The sequence below is a fragment of the Mastomys coucha genome, unplaced genomic scaffold (assembly GCF_008632895.1).
Source record: "Mastomys coucha isolate ucsf_1 unplaced genomic scaffold, UCSF_Mcou_1 pScaffold7, whole genome shotgun sequence".
NCBI lineage: Eukaryota > Metazoa > Chordata > Mammalia > Rodentia > Muridae > Mastomys > Mastomys coucha.
Genome location: NW_022196913.1, coordinates 9,656,382 through 9,670,913, shown reverse-complemented (window position 1 = coordinate 9,670,913; position 14,532 = coordinate 9,656,382).

Genomic DNA, 14,532 nt, shown 5'->3' with positions numbered 1-14,532 from the left:
AATAATTCATATGAAGGTAAACTGTGTTAAGCAATGAGCTTTTCATTTAATGACTTGTATCTTTAGAGCTATCTACAAGGGTTATCACTGTTCAAACTCTTTTTTACTTTTTAATTATACCTTTAATTCACTTACAAACTATGGGTCATCATAAGACCTCTTCCTACAATCTTAATGTTTGTTAATATTCCTTCTAACTTTCCTTTTTATCAGCTTCCTTCCCACTTTACCAGTTAAAACTTCAGTTTCCAGTACCCTCTCCAATTCTTTTATATCTCATATTTGACTTTCCTATTTGTATCTTTATTTGTGCTGCACAATTTTCAGACCCAAATAGCTTCTTTATGCACAGTGTATTTTGGTTTATCCTTCTCCTGAAACCTCATTTCTCCTTCCCCGTTATTGTACTACACGATTAACTTCCTGTCCCCAATATTTTTCACCTCTAATTTCTCAGATATTTACCATTTGCCTTTTCTAAATAGTTACCACTTCCAATCACATTTATAATTTTTTGGCTTCCATGTGAACTCTAGGATAAGCACGCAAAACAAGATTTGAAGATAAGGATCACCTATGAGAGAGATCACGCAGCATTTTTCTTTTGTGGCCTTGGTGACCTCATTTAGTATAATTTTCTCCAGTTTTATCCATTTAGCTGAGCATTTTATGATTTTATTAGACTATACCAGAAAAACCCTTAGATCCTATGAATATGTTCAGCAAAGTGATAGAATATAAATAATATTCAAAGATAAAGAGTCTTCCTGTGGCAAAAACACTGGAAAAGAATTCAGGAAAGCAATCCCATCCACAGCCCAAACATATACACTCACACACACACACACACAAAGAGAGAGAGACAGAGACACAGAGAGAGACACAGAGAGAGAAGGGGAAAGAGAGAGAAAGATGCATGCATGCATATGCCTAAACATCTAAAATTAAACCTAACCAAGGACAATATTTAAAGATTTCCATATTGGAAACATTAAGACACTAAAGAAATTGAGGAGTACAGCAAAATATCAAATGGCCACACATGGCATGGAGGAAATAATACTGTGACTGTTGCAATCCTACAAAAAGCAGCCAAAAGATTCAATGCAATCCCAATTAAGTTATCAGAATGTTTATTTATGAACATAGAAAATAGCAATCTCCAAAATGTCATAGTAGTACAAATGACCAGCAGGCTACAAACAAATCTTAAATAGAAAGAATACTGTTGGTGATATCATCATCATACCTGATTTGGTTTCAACTTGTTCAAACTGAAATATGTATATACATATGCATATATATACATATGTATATATATGTACATATATATGCATATTTTTCAAACTTTAGGGGAAAAAAAGACAGGATCACCAACAAGTAGTGCTTAGAGAAAAAGATTTCAGCTCCTAGAAAATAGAACTACATCCTTACCTCATATCTTGTACAAAACTCAATTCAAAATGGACCAGAGACACCAGTACATCACCAAGTACACTTAGACTGTTAGAGAAAGAGAGCAGGCAGTAAACAGCAACTTATAGACACAGGTAACAGTTTTCTGAATAGGACACCAAATATCTTAGGGGGAAAAACCAACAGTTAACAAATGATATCTCATGAAACTAAAACACTTCTATACAAAGGAAACTGTCAAATGAATCAACAGTCCACAGAATAGGAGAAATCTGCGGTGATATAGATTAGAGATAGATGATAGATAGATAGATAGATAGATAGATAGATAGATAGATAGATAGATAGATAGATGATATATGAATGAATGAATGAATGAATGAGTATTGTTATCGTGGATATAGAAATAATTAAAGAACTAAAGACCAAGAATACAAACTTCCCAAATGAGTAATGTAATTGAAAAGAAGTTTCTCTGGAGAAGAACTGCAATTTGCTAGTAAACATTTTTAAGGTGCCAACTTCATCATCTACTATGAGAATGCAGGTTAAAAAATACTTTAAGTTTCTCTCTTACCCAAGTCAGAACAGCCATCACAAATAACAGAGAAAACAATAAATGCTGACTTGGGTTTTTGGGAAAAGGGAACCCTTACATATTGTTAATTGGAGTGTAAAGGTGTTGTAGACCTTGTTGTCCGCCAGACATGCCAATATCAATGCCCCATGAATGTTCAGCAATTGTGGTCAACAATAAAAAACAGAGCTATATTGGGCCCTGTAACATTCAGTTACATAAATAAAGAGGGACTTAGGAGGCTCCACTCACCCCAGGGATATAAAGGCAGTTACTGCTCTTTGGAGAGAGAAGAGTTTGGTTTTTTTATTAATTTTTTCATATAATAGATTTTACTGTATTATTTTTTCTCCAACTCTGCCTAGATCCTTGCCATCTACCTACCAATCTATCTTCATGTTCTCCCCCACACTCTCTCTGGAAAAAAATATAAAAATAAAAATAAAAAATAAATTAAGATAAAGAACCAAAAGAAACACATAAATATATGGAGAGAGAGAGAGAGACAGACAGAGACAGAGAGAGAGAGAGAGAGAGAGAGAGAGAGAGAGAGAGAGAGAATGTGTTTACGGTTGGCTAATGAGAGTTAAATTTGAGACTTGTGCTGGCTAATGAGAAAATTGCATGTTTGAGGAAAACACAGTGTCCAAATAAGCCTGGGCAAAAATAAGCAAGCTGTTAAGACATTCTGGGAACTAGCTGGGAAGATGTAGAGGAGAAAGCATGCAAGGACATGTCTGGGCAAATGGCCCAACTGAGTAATGGGCCATCTGGTCCTCTTAGATATAGTTTAAGGTCAGATGCTCTGTTGACTCAGATTAACACCAACCTTAGGAATTTTCCACTCTGTTCTGCACGTAATATAGTTGATATTTGAACTAGCCAATCATGTATAGCCACATTGATTCCTTTGTTCCCCCAGACCTTTTTCCTATATAAACCCCTAACCCCTGAGCCTCGTGGTCAATTCCACTGTCTCCTGCGTGAGATATGAGTTGGCCCGGAGTACCCCAAAATTAAACTGCCTCATGTGTTTACATCAAGACGGTTTCTCATGATTCATTGGGTGCACATCCTCCCGAGATTTGAGTGGGGGGTCTCCCCACGAGGGTCTTTCACTAACTACACCTGAGTATGAGGTCATCAGCCTTGGAGTGTGGTTAATGTACCAGTGACACTCCATTGAAGAAGTTTTATTTTCCCTTTTCCAACAGATAGCAACTATAAATAGCTTCTAGGTTAGGGATTGGACTTTTTTGACATTCATTTTTAGTGCTGAGGCTTTGTCTGGCTAGAGCCTGTCCAGGTCTTGTACATGTTGTCATACTATTTGGAAGTTTATTAGAAAAACACTTGCATTCATTTATCACTGGAGAATGTTTAAAAAAAAATCTTTGAGCCTTCTCATTAACATATGTCACTAAACCTTGATAGGAGGGGCTTGATAAAGAAATCCTGTTTAGGACTGCATGCCCTCTTGTCTTCTACTCTGCACATTCTAAGTCTATGTGTTAATTTCCATCTACTGAAAGAATAAGCTTCTTTGGTAAAGGTTCAGTGATACACTGTTCTATTAGTATAGCAATATGTCATTAGGAGTCATTTTATTGCTGTTTCTTTATCAGAATAGTAGTAAATTTCCCTTCATCGTCTATGAGCTATCTAGTCACAAGTTCTTGTCCACTTTCATAAAGCCAGGTGTAAGTTCCATTTGATGGAGTGGGTCTTAAATACAAATTCTAAAATGTAATTAGTCACTGGTGCACCAATATATTTTGCAGGCAATTCGCTGTTCTATGTCACTGTTTTGTAGCTGTGCAATGTTAATTTCTTTTCTTTTCTTTTTTTTTTTTTGAGTCCCAATCAAGGCCCATTTACTTGGGGGTGTTTTGAGCTTATATAAGCAGGTAAGAACTGAAACCTCTAGAAATAAATATTTGCATAACATAAACATTGAGAAGTCAGGGAAGAGTCAGGAGGGAGTCATGAGTGAAGGTCACTAACGGTTTGGATGTCTGTGGATGTCCTCAGGCAGTAGGCATTGTCGAAGGCGTAGTTGTATCTCAACATATTTCCAGGGAATTGAAGGGATAGAATATTTATAAAAATTTAGCTCTTGTATATGCTTGGGCTAGGGAGTGCCTCTATTAGGAAGTATGGCCTTGTTGGAGTAGGTGTGTCACTGTGGGTGTGGGTTTTAATACCCTAGTCCTAGCTCCCTGGAAGTCAGTCTTCTCTTAGCAGCGTGCAGATGAGGACATAGATCTCTCAGCATCTCCTGCACCATTCCTGCCTGGATGCTGTCATGCTCCCGCTTTGAAAATACTGAACTGAATCTCCGAACCTGTAAGCTAGCCCAATTAAATATTGTCTTTATAAGAGTTGCCTTGGTCAGGGTGTCTGTTCATAGCAGTAAAACCCTAACTAAGAGAGAAGTTGGTATCAGAAGTTGGGTATTGCTGTGATAGGCCTGACCATGCTTTTGTCTGGGAAAATATGGATTTGGGGACTTTGGATTTGGAAAGCAGTGGAATGTTTTATGTTGGGGCTTTATGGGCCTTTCTAGTAAAAATATGAAAGACCTTGTTGCTGAGATTGATTTGAATTGTGCAGACCTGGCCCAAGAAGGTTCAGTGGAGATTTTCAGTATGTGGCATGAGATTGCTTTTGTGGTATTTTGGTGACGAATGTGGCTGCTTTCTGCCATTGTCTGAAGAATCTGAGGCTAAGTGAAACTGTCCTGCAATTTCATGAACCGGGTTCTGTCTCGACCAATGGGAGAAAGGAGACCTGAAACACAGAGTTCGAGAACAAAAGGACACAAAGCCAAGTTGAGGGTTTCCAATCAAGGCTCGTTTACTTGGGGGTGGTTTGAGCTTATATAGGAAGGTAATAACTGAAAGCTCCAGAAATAAAATATTTGCGTAACATAAACATTGAGAAGTCAGAGGAGTCAGGAGGGAGTCACCGACAGCTCAGATGTCCTCAGGCAATAGGTGTTATCACAGGCATAGTTGTATCTCAGCATAAACTTCTCGGGCAACTTTTTCAGAGATAAGCCGATAGTCTCCAGAAGGTCTTTCAGCTTAATTCCCTAGGTAACAGCCTCAGGCAGAATCCGCCAAAGGTCTGAGGCTGAACTGGGCATGGGAGGCAACATTTCCTCCCTTTTCGTTTAGAAAAAAGCAGAACTAAGACATAAATAAGTGGCACAGTTTTGCACAAGGATTTTTACGGTGCTTAGACCAAAATAACCTGAGTATTTGTTATCTCTGGTGGATGTTACCCATCCTTGAGGTCACATGCATCTAGTTTGACACTACAAACCAGGCTCATTAAACATTAAGTGTTTTTTCAAAAACACAGCCACTCTGCTCGTGCCTCTGTCTTAGGTGGATATCTGCCAGAGCCCTAGCTCATGGACCACAGATTTCCAAAATGCACCTTCTTCCCATGCACCCAATGCCAAGACGTGCCTTTAATCGCCTGCAAAGTCCAAAAGTTGACACAGTTTCTCTGAAAACAGACTTCTCTGAAGTTCTCGAAGAGCCGCCATTGTGCTGGGGATGGGCGTATCCTCCTGACTCAGTTCCAAATTACCAGCTCTGACTCTGGGAACCTAGAGAACAAGGCTCAATTCAAATGTAAATTAGTAGGGTTAGGCCAGTGACCTTAGGATACACCAGCCTTTGGAATGCAAATACTGCAGAGGTAGTGAAGACCCTGAGTAAGTCAGGCTAGCAACTCAGGATTTGCATCAGCCAAACCTTTTTGCTCTGGGCATTAGCCTGTGTATTGTTTGTTTAGCTTCGGGAATAAGCAGTATTTTGGGGTAAAATGGAAACAAGCACATTCAAAGCTGGCAGAAAATGCTGTCAGCTAAAAATAAAAGAAAATGAAAGAAAAAGAAAGAAGACTTTTCAGCAGTGTGTTTAAGCACACTCACTAAGAAGGCTGTGGCTCTAAGTTCACTTGACAGATTAGACTTTCAGGAAGCCACCGTGCTCTATCCTCTGAGAAAAAAAATACATATGGACCAGACCAAAACAGGGTCTAGCCCATGCCAGGCATTGGTGAGAGGGTCGCTCCAACATACCATAGCATATGAACTTGAAGTGTTAGGATGCCAATGTCGGTCTGCAGCGGACTGATCTTTTGTCAGTCTGCAAAAAATTCAAAATAAAAAGCACAAAGGCAAGGTGTGCCTTTGGAGACCTCAGAGGGAACAGATTCCTCCCCCACCCCCCCCCTTTGTTTTCAAATTCCAGTTTTTAAGCATTCGATGTGCTCGCTCAACAATTCCTTGTCCCATAGGGTTATATGGGATCCCAGTTTTATGAATAATCCCAATATCCTTGCAAAAAGAAGGAAAAAAAAGGTTTTGCCCATGTAAGCTGGGCCATTGTCTGTCTTAATCACTTTGGGTAAGCCCATAGCATTAAAGGCTTGTAAACAATGATCAATTACATTTTTAGAGGCTTCTGTATGCAAGGATGCAAACATAAGTCCTGAACAAGTGTCAATACAGACATGTATATATTTAAGCTTTCCAAATTCTGCATAATGAGTTACACCCATCTGCCAAATTCTATTTGGCAGGGCATAAGGTCTCTTGGGTTCACCCCTAAATCTACCTGGAGTTAAAATAATGCACTTAGGACTTTGTTAACAATCATTATTGCCTTGTCTTTGGAAATTTTATGTTTGAGCCTCAGAGTCTGACTAGACAGGTGTAAATTATCGTGATCCCATTTTGCTAAAGCAAAAGGATCTGAAACTAAAACTTCTACTATCAGAGCTCTGTCAATGAGATTATTACCTCTGGCTAATGGCCCAGGTAGGCCTGAATGAGCCCGTATATGACCAAAATAAAATTGATTTTTTTCGTGCAAGAATGATATTTTGAATTTGAGAAAACAAGGCTCCTGCTGTGGTGCAGAAATTAAATGTACCACATGTCTCCAACAATGGTACTGATTGGGCTACATAAAGGCTGTCTGTATAGAGATTAAAAGCATGAAGTACACCCTGAAATACCTTTAAAACCTTCTATTAATTCAGCTAATTGAACTGAGAGACCAGGAGTCTCTATGACCACTTGTTGATTATTAATGAGATATCCAGCTTTTCCTTTAGAGGAACCATCAGGAAATATCACAAGAGCATTGTTTAAGGGCTGCAACGAAGTTATAGCTGGAAAAATTACTTCATGAACATTTAAGAACTTTATTAATTTATCCTGGGGATAATGATTATCTATAATTCCTTGAAATCCTATTTGAGCAAGCAAACATTCTGTGCTAAGCTGTTTTAACCATGAGTCTTGCTCCAAAGTAAAAGGCTAAGTGATAATGTCTGGCTCCTTGCCAAAATAAGTCAGTGCTTGTTTCCTACCAAGCACAATTATTTGGGCAACAGCTTCATAATATGGCGAGATATTACATTTAGGGAATATCCTTCAATGAATCCACATTAGAGGTGCCTTTTGACATAACAGCACTGTAGGAGCATGAGTTGTATTAAATATTAAATGTAAACGGTAAAGAATAATCTATGTAAGTAACAAATTGATTTTCAATAGCCTTTCTACCTGCTGTAAGGCTAAGATTCCTTCTTTAGTTAAACATCTAGGAGAGTTCGGTTCAGAACTACCTCTAAGAACAGAAAATAAAGGCTTCAAATCTCCTGTAGTGAGCTTTAAGTAGGGACGAAGCCAATTGATATCACCTAATAACTTTTGAAAATCATTTAAGGTTTTTAATTTGTCTCTACGAATAACTATTTTTTGAGGAATAACAGCTTGATCTCTAAGTGTAAAGCCTAAATAACTATATGGATCCTGAGTTTGCACCTTTTTTGGAGCTATCTGTAGTCCTTTTTCATTTAAGGGAACTTGTAAATCTCTAAAACATGAAATAGGCAAGCCAGATTGTAATGCTTCTATAAGTTCTATGACTTAATTGACTCTCTACAAATCTCAAGTTTAAAATTACTCTGAACCACACCTGGATAGAACGGTGATAATGCTGGTTTTGTCTTAAAAACTATTCCCCTGAGGTAAGGGAGAGGCAAAACCAGGAAGCCTTCCCCAGGCCTGGTTTGTAAAACAAATGGAATGCCCCTCAGGCCTATTGAGGCCTCTCTGCTCTTTTGGATTAACTAAAATGTAAATATTTCACTGAGCATATCTGAGTCACATCCAAAGATTATGCAACTCCTGTAGTGAGGTCAGATTCCAAGGGCAAATTTGCTCTTTATCCCTGTTTCCTATTCAAGCTGATTTATACTTAAAACATTTTTTTTTTAAAGATGGCAGCAGGCCCATATTGGCCATAGTTCCTTTTTAACTTTTACTACTCCTGTAACAATTTTTGGTGGGTTATTTAATAATCCATTAAATGATTTATCAGTTTGTCTTACTAGTCTTTTTTCCAGCCACTACCTCATCAGGCTTGGAGACCTCTACCTTCACCCTTGGCTCTTTGGTCTTGAAGGGTGTAAGTTTTGGCCTCCCTGACTCCTTTGTTGCGCTCTACCTATTCTTCTTCATTACCAATTGGGTCAGAGTTGACTTTGAGGAATCTCAAGGAAAACCAGTGCCTTTTGAGTAAGTTTAGGGCTTCCCCTCTTGGCCTTTCAGTGTACTCTGTGCTTCTACCCATTCTTACGCATTCCCTTTCAGATCAGAGGTGACTTCGAGGTGTCAATTTCGACTTTAAGGCCAGAGCTTCTCAGACTAGGAGCATATGAAAATTTGTGTTGTCTGGTACAAAGCCCTAATTTAAAGTATAGCTATTATATGCTATTAAGTAGCTACTAAACTAAACAGCTGTTCTGAATTCTACCATCTGGTGTATGGCCTGCAACTCAAGCCACGGTCTTTAGATTATGCTAAGCAGTTGTTAAACTCTAGCTGGAGTCCATCTGCCAAGATTTTGGCATCTTGGCTGATTCATGCCACGTGTGTACCTTTAATACCACGTGTTATCTGAGTTACCAGCTTTAAACTAGCTTTCAGTTACTGATGTAACAAAATTTAACAATACCCAATAACTTATAAGCCAATAATCATGCAGAGCATATTTATACCTTTAAGACTAGTTAGAAACCAAATGAAATGGCTACACAAATCTTATAAAATTTACATAAATCAAAGAGTTTAGAACTTAAGCTTCTGACCCCTTTTTCAAGAAGCTTACAGCAGGGCAACTTAGATCAGCCTTTGCTTTGTCTTTCAGTTTCAATCTCTCTATTTCCCATGCCATTTGTATAACTCAAAAATCTGCCTGTCTCTGCCTCCCAAGTGCTGGAATTAAAGGCATGCACCACCACAACCGGCCAGTTTCTTATCTAACTATTTTTACCTGCCTCTAGAAAGAGTAGAGAATAAGAGATAGCTTACCTGGCCAAAGCCACCATATCTGGCTGAACTGGGGTCTATGGGCTCCATCAGAGGCAATGAGGCTGTGCTGGCTGGAAGTGGAAGACAAGACATGCAGGCATTTGCCCTGTCACCAACTGCCCTGCCCCGGCCCATCTAGCTTGACAGCAAATGAATTCCCTGGATGAGGCAGCCTCATGTGTACTCACCATTACTCAGCGCAGGCAGCATGGCCCTTGGGCTGGGATGGATTCGCCTAGAAGAGGGAGACAAAGCCAGGACCTTTCTCGACCTCCATAGCTTCCCACCCCGGCAGCCAGTGTTACTGGCCTGGGTCAACCCCTACAGAGTCGCTGCATGACCTGACTCTGGGTTCTTCTTCTGGCTGCCATGGGCACAGAAGAAAGGAAACCTCTGGCCCATGAGCTCTGTCCCCAGAAACAGCAGGCAAAGGAACCCAGACTACCTATTTACTGAACTTGGTCAGGGCAGGAAGCCAAGCACCCGAGAACCCATGCTGCAACCTCCAGTCACCATGTTGACCACGTGTAACACCACTTATGACAAAAACACAAGACAGAAGACCCACATTCACTCATCAAGACAGGACAAATAAACAAATGTACATGCAACATGTAACATAAAGATCAAAGACCAGGATTTTCTCCTGAATAAACCACAGAGAGTGGAGCAGTGAACCTTGGCATGGTCCGCAGCCAGCACCACACGACCCACCTCTCCTGTGCTGCACCTCTGCCTCTCCTGGGAGGTATTATGGCCCCCTTCAGAATCCGTACTTGAATTCAAGGAGATATTTCAATCCTGTTCACTCTCCATACCGGAGCCTACTGAGGAAACTGTCTGTCTCCATTACCTCGGAGCTAGTCACACTTCCACTACCATCCCCCCAAAGGCAGAGGGGAAATCCATCTACCCTATTATTCCTGAGGGACTTTCCTATTTTCTCCCAAGATTTCTGATTTATCTCGGTAAGTCCTTTCAGCCAAGGACAGTGAACTTCTATTTTTTCTGACAAGTCCATCAGTGCTTTCTTCTCAACTGTGATTCCCTTCATTCTGAGTAGCATGCCCACCTTTTGACCAGCTACTTTTGAAACCTTCGATCCCATTTTTCACTGTCAAATCCCTAGGTGAATCACGCACCGGATCAGTACCAATCCAACTTAGACCCGGACCCTTCCTACATGGACTTCTACAATATGGTCAGTGCTGGCATCCATTAACTACCGTGTGGAAGACATATGTCCTTTTCCTTGTTTCCTTTTTTAGGCAGAGCTCTGTGACAGTGAGTCCTCCATCTATTTACTCTGTGTCTGGCCACACGTTTGGGCACCATCTGAGTGGATCTGTCCTGCAGTTCCACTCGGGTCTGTGGGTCTCTTCAGACTGGAGGTCAGACAGGACCTGCAAAATGAAACGGGTCAGAGAACAAAGAGATGTGAAGCCAAGTTGAGACCCAATCAAGGCCCCTACTTTTTCTATCTAGTAATATACAAACAACTTTCCAGTTCCGTGAATGCTAATCAACAAGAGTAAAGTTTCTAGCTGGGCACCAGCTTGATTTGTCCATGTTAGATGATAACATATTTTCAGCAAAAGGGATATGCTCTCAATAGAAAATTTTATTATCCCGTTGTGTCTGTCTTTGATGCCCTTGTGAAAAAAAAAAGTATTCTATGCAACAGAGACCATGATAGAAAACTACAAAAGAAATCAAGAATTGTGGATATCAGTGTAGAATCAAAATGGAGTCAAGCATGCTTCTATAGAGCAGAGAAATCTTTGACTGACATGAACTTCACGCCCTTAGGCTGAGTGACTGTTCCAGGAACTTGAAAAAACACCTTTCCTGGAATAACCACAGAATGCCTTTCCTGGAATGACCACAGGGTGCTCTAATGCCCTCTGTGGAATGTCACAACGCCCTGGCTGGAGTGTGACAATGGCTTAGGATGTTTCCCAGAAAAACCTATAATCTACCCCATTTCCTCCCCCCCGGTTTGTGGTTTATGCCTTTATAAGCCTTGTAAAATCCCAGGCCAGGGTCGAACTCCCCTACTCCCTGTGCGGTGTATGGGTTTCGACCCCAGCATGCTGGCCTGAGCTCTTGTCCCGTCTTGCTTGTAATAAAACTTCCTCATGTGATTGCAGCAAGTTCAGTCTATCGTGAGTCATTGGGTGGTCGCGTCATCCCGAGACTTGAGTAAGGATCTCCCCAGTTCTGGGGGTCTTTCATCAGTCCTAATGGATACAGCTACAAAACACACCTGCACCCAAGGCTTAGGGAACATTGCAAAAGATGAGGCAGAAATATTTTAAGACCCAGAGGATCAGGTAGTTTAATGTGAGATTATATTCCTACTAATGTCAGAAGCTATATCTACAAAGTGTCACCAACAGGATTGCATAAACATAAGCTGAACAAGGATTACAACAGTAGACATGCCAAATTGGATAGAAAAAGGTTCATGAGGCCCCAACCATACAAAAAGAGGCAACTTAGGAAAGCTGGGAGAGTGACAGTTGGTCTTTCCCAAAGAAAAGCACATTAATCAGTTGTCCAATGAGAACTTGTATATACACTTGAATATATACGCATGTATACATGTAGCACTATCTTTGAGAATATATGTGTATAAGCATATGTGCATGCAATAACAATCAGTTTATAAAGAAAACATGAATTTAAAGGAGAGTTGGAAGGGGTATGCTGAATGGTTTAGAGCAGCTGTTTTCAACCTCTGGGTCATGACATTTTTGAGGCTCAAATGACCCTTTCACAAAGGGTTAACTAAAACCAAAGGAAAACACAAATATTTACATGAGGATAGCAAAATTATGGTTATGAAGTATCAAAAAATGTTATGGTTGCAGGTCAATACTACAAGGAGAATTCTATTAAAGAGTCACAACATTAAGGATGTTGACAGTCATTGGTTTAAAGAAAGAAAAGGGAAGGGAGAAATGTTGCAATTATAATCTCAACTTTTAAAAAAATAGAAGGTAAGATTAATAAGTGAAAGAGAATGTTTTCATAAGTCTGATCTAGGAAAGACACGGAGTGCACACTAAGACCTCCCTACAGTGAGTTTTAAAGCACATGGAAATTGTAATCTACAAGGAAAGCTATTGAAATAATTTTTCTAATATTTTCACTGGATCTTGCAAGAAAACACTTAAATTCTACTCTTGCAATAGAAGACAAAAATAGTGTTATTTGTACAAATTACAGTTTATGTAAACTGTTCAGGGGCAGCCACTGTCCTTATCTAATTTGAAATGATGAAAGGTCAAAGTTTCTAGACACTAAATCAATTACATGAATGACAAGACCTTGAACAGACAGAAGACAGATAGCTAGATTAACTTTCTTCCTAACAATCATTAACTCCACATGACAGAACTAAATACTGGCAGTAAAAATATATACACAGTAGTATTGATTTGTAAGTAAGAAACATCATCCATTTTATGTAAGAGTTTTTTTAATGAGTCATCAAAGTCTTTCCTTCCTTCTTCCTTCTTAATCCAAATACAATTACATCACTATAGTAATTCAAAGAATATTTCTTTATTCTTGAGAATTTAATAAATATGTACAATGAAATATATGCAAAATTATGTACCATTTTCCCTTACAACTCCTCTCTGTATCTTTCAATTATTTTTCACATTATATTCCCCCTCTTATTCTCCTCTGAAATAGTGGAGGCCTCCCCTGGTTTCCCCTCACCTTATCATATTAAGTCTTTGCAGGGCTAGGAGCTTCTTCTCCCACTGAGGTCAGACAAGACAGCTGAGTTAGGGTAACAGATTCCACAGATAGGCAACAGCTTTAGGGACAGCCCTGTCCAGTTGTTTCGTAGTCACATGAAGACCAAACTGCACATCTGCTTCATATGTACAGGAGCCTAGGCCGAGCCCATGTATGATCTTTGGTTGGTGTTTCAGTCTGTGAGAGCCCACAAGGGTCTGGTCTTTCAGTTCCTATCCCTCAAGGGACCCTCAATCCTTTCCCTAAGTCTTCCATAAGAGTCCTAGAGCTCTGCCTAATGCTTGGCTGTGAGTCTCTGCATCTGTCTGAGTCAGTTAGTGAATGGAGCCTCTCAGAGGACAGTTATGTTAGGTTCCTGTCTACAAGTATAACAGAGTATCATTAATAATGTCGGGGAATGGTGCTTGCCTGTGGGAAGGCTCTCTAGTTGGGCCAGTTGTTGCTTGTCATACCGCTTCTCTGCATTTCTTGTAGGCTGGATTATTTGCTTTTTGTTTTTGTGTTTGGTTGGTTGTTTGGTTTGGTTTTTGTGTTTGTTTGGGTTTTTTGTTTTTGTTTTTGTTTTTTGAGACACAGAAGGTTATGTCAGAGCAAAATATGAACTTAACTCAAATTTTCAGTAAACTTGGCCACAATGATTTCTGTGAATCCCTACCCATTTATAAGGAAGAAAGAGTTCTTGAACTTTAGAAACAGAGAAGACATTCCCACTACAAGTAAAACCCATGTAAAGAAGGTGACAGATAATGTTCTTAAGTGCCCACATTCATTTTTTTTCTGTCAGCTTGGTTAGCAGTCTAGAATAGGGGAAGCTCACTGCCCAGAGTAATAGGTGATGGAATAACACTGATGCCAGACACAGAATGGATAATTTTCTCTCTTAATATGGGATAGCCATAGCCTGCAGAATAACTAAGAAGGCCTACAGACTCACATAAGTGGGTGACTGGACATTAATTAGGAGATTAATTACTGATATTGTGTTAAATTAAAAACCAGTCAGAATCCCATTTTTTTATTTTTATGGACTATCCTTCTTGAGATATTAACTACTTTAATCTTTAATTTATTTTTTTTTAATCCTCATCTCTATCACTTCTGTTATTACAGATGTAGGTTCTTACAAGCTGAAGCTAGGTAAGACTAAAGAGGATAACTTACTTCCATATACTGATATGTGAAATTCACTGCTTGTCACTCATCTGGCTTAATACACTCTTCTTCCTTTTGCCTTAGTGCAGCCCAAGAATAAAAAGAAATTGAGATTCCTATTAACTGTCTGATATTCAACTTATGGGAAGAGTGTAAGTATAGTGAACAAATAAAAAACAATTTATTTTCTTTTTTTTTTTCTTTTTTTTTT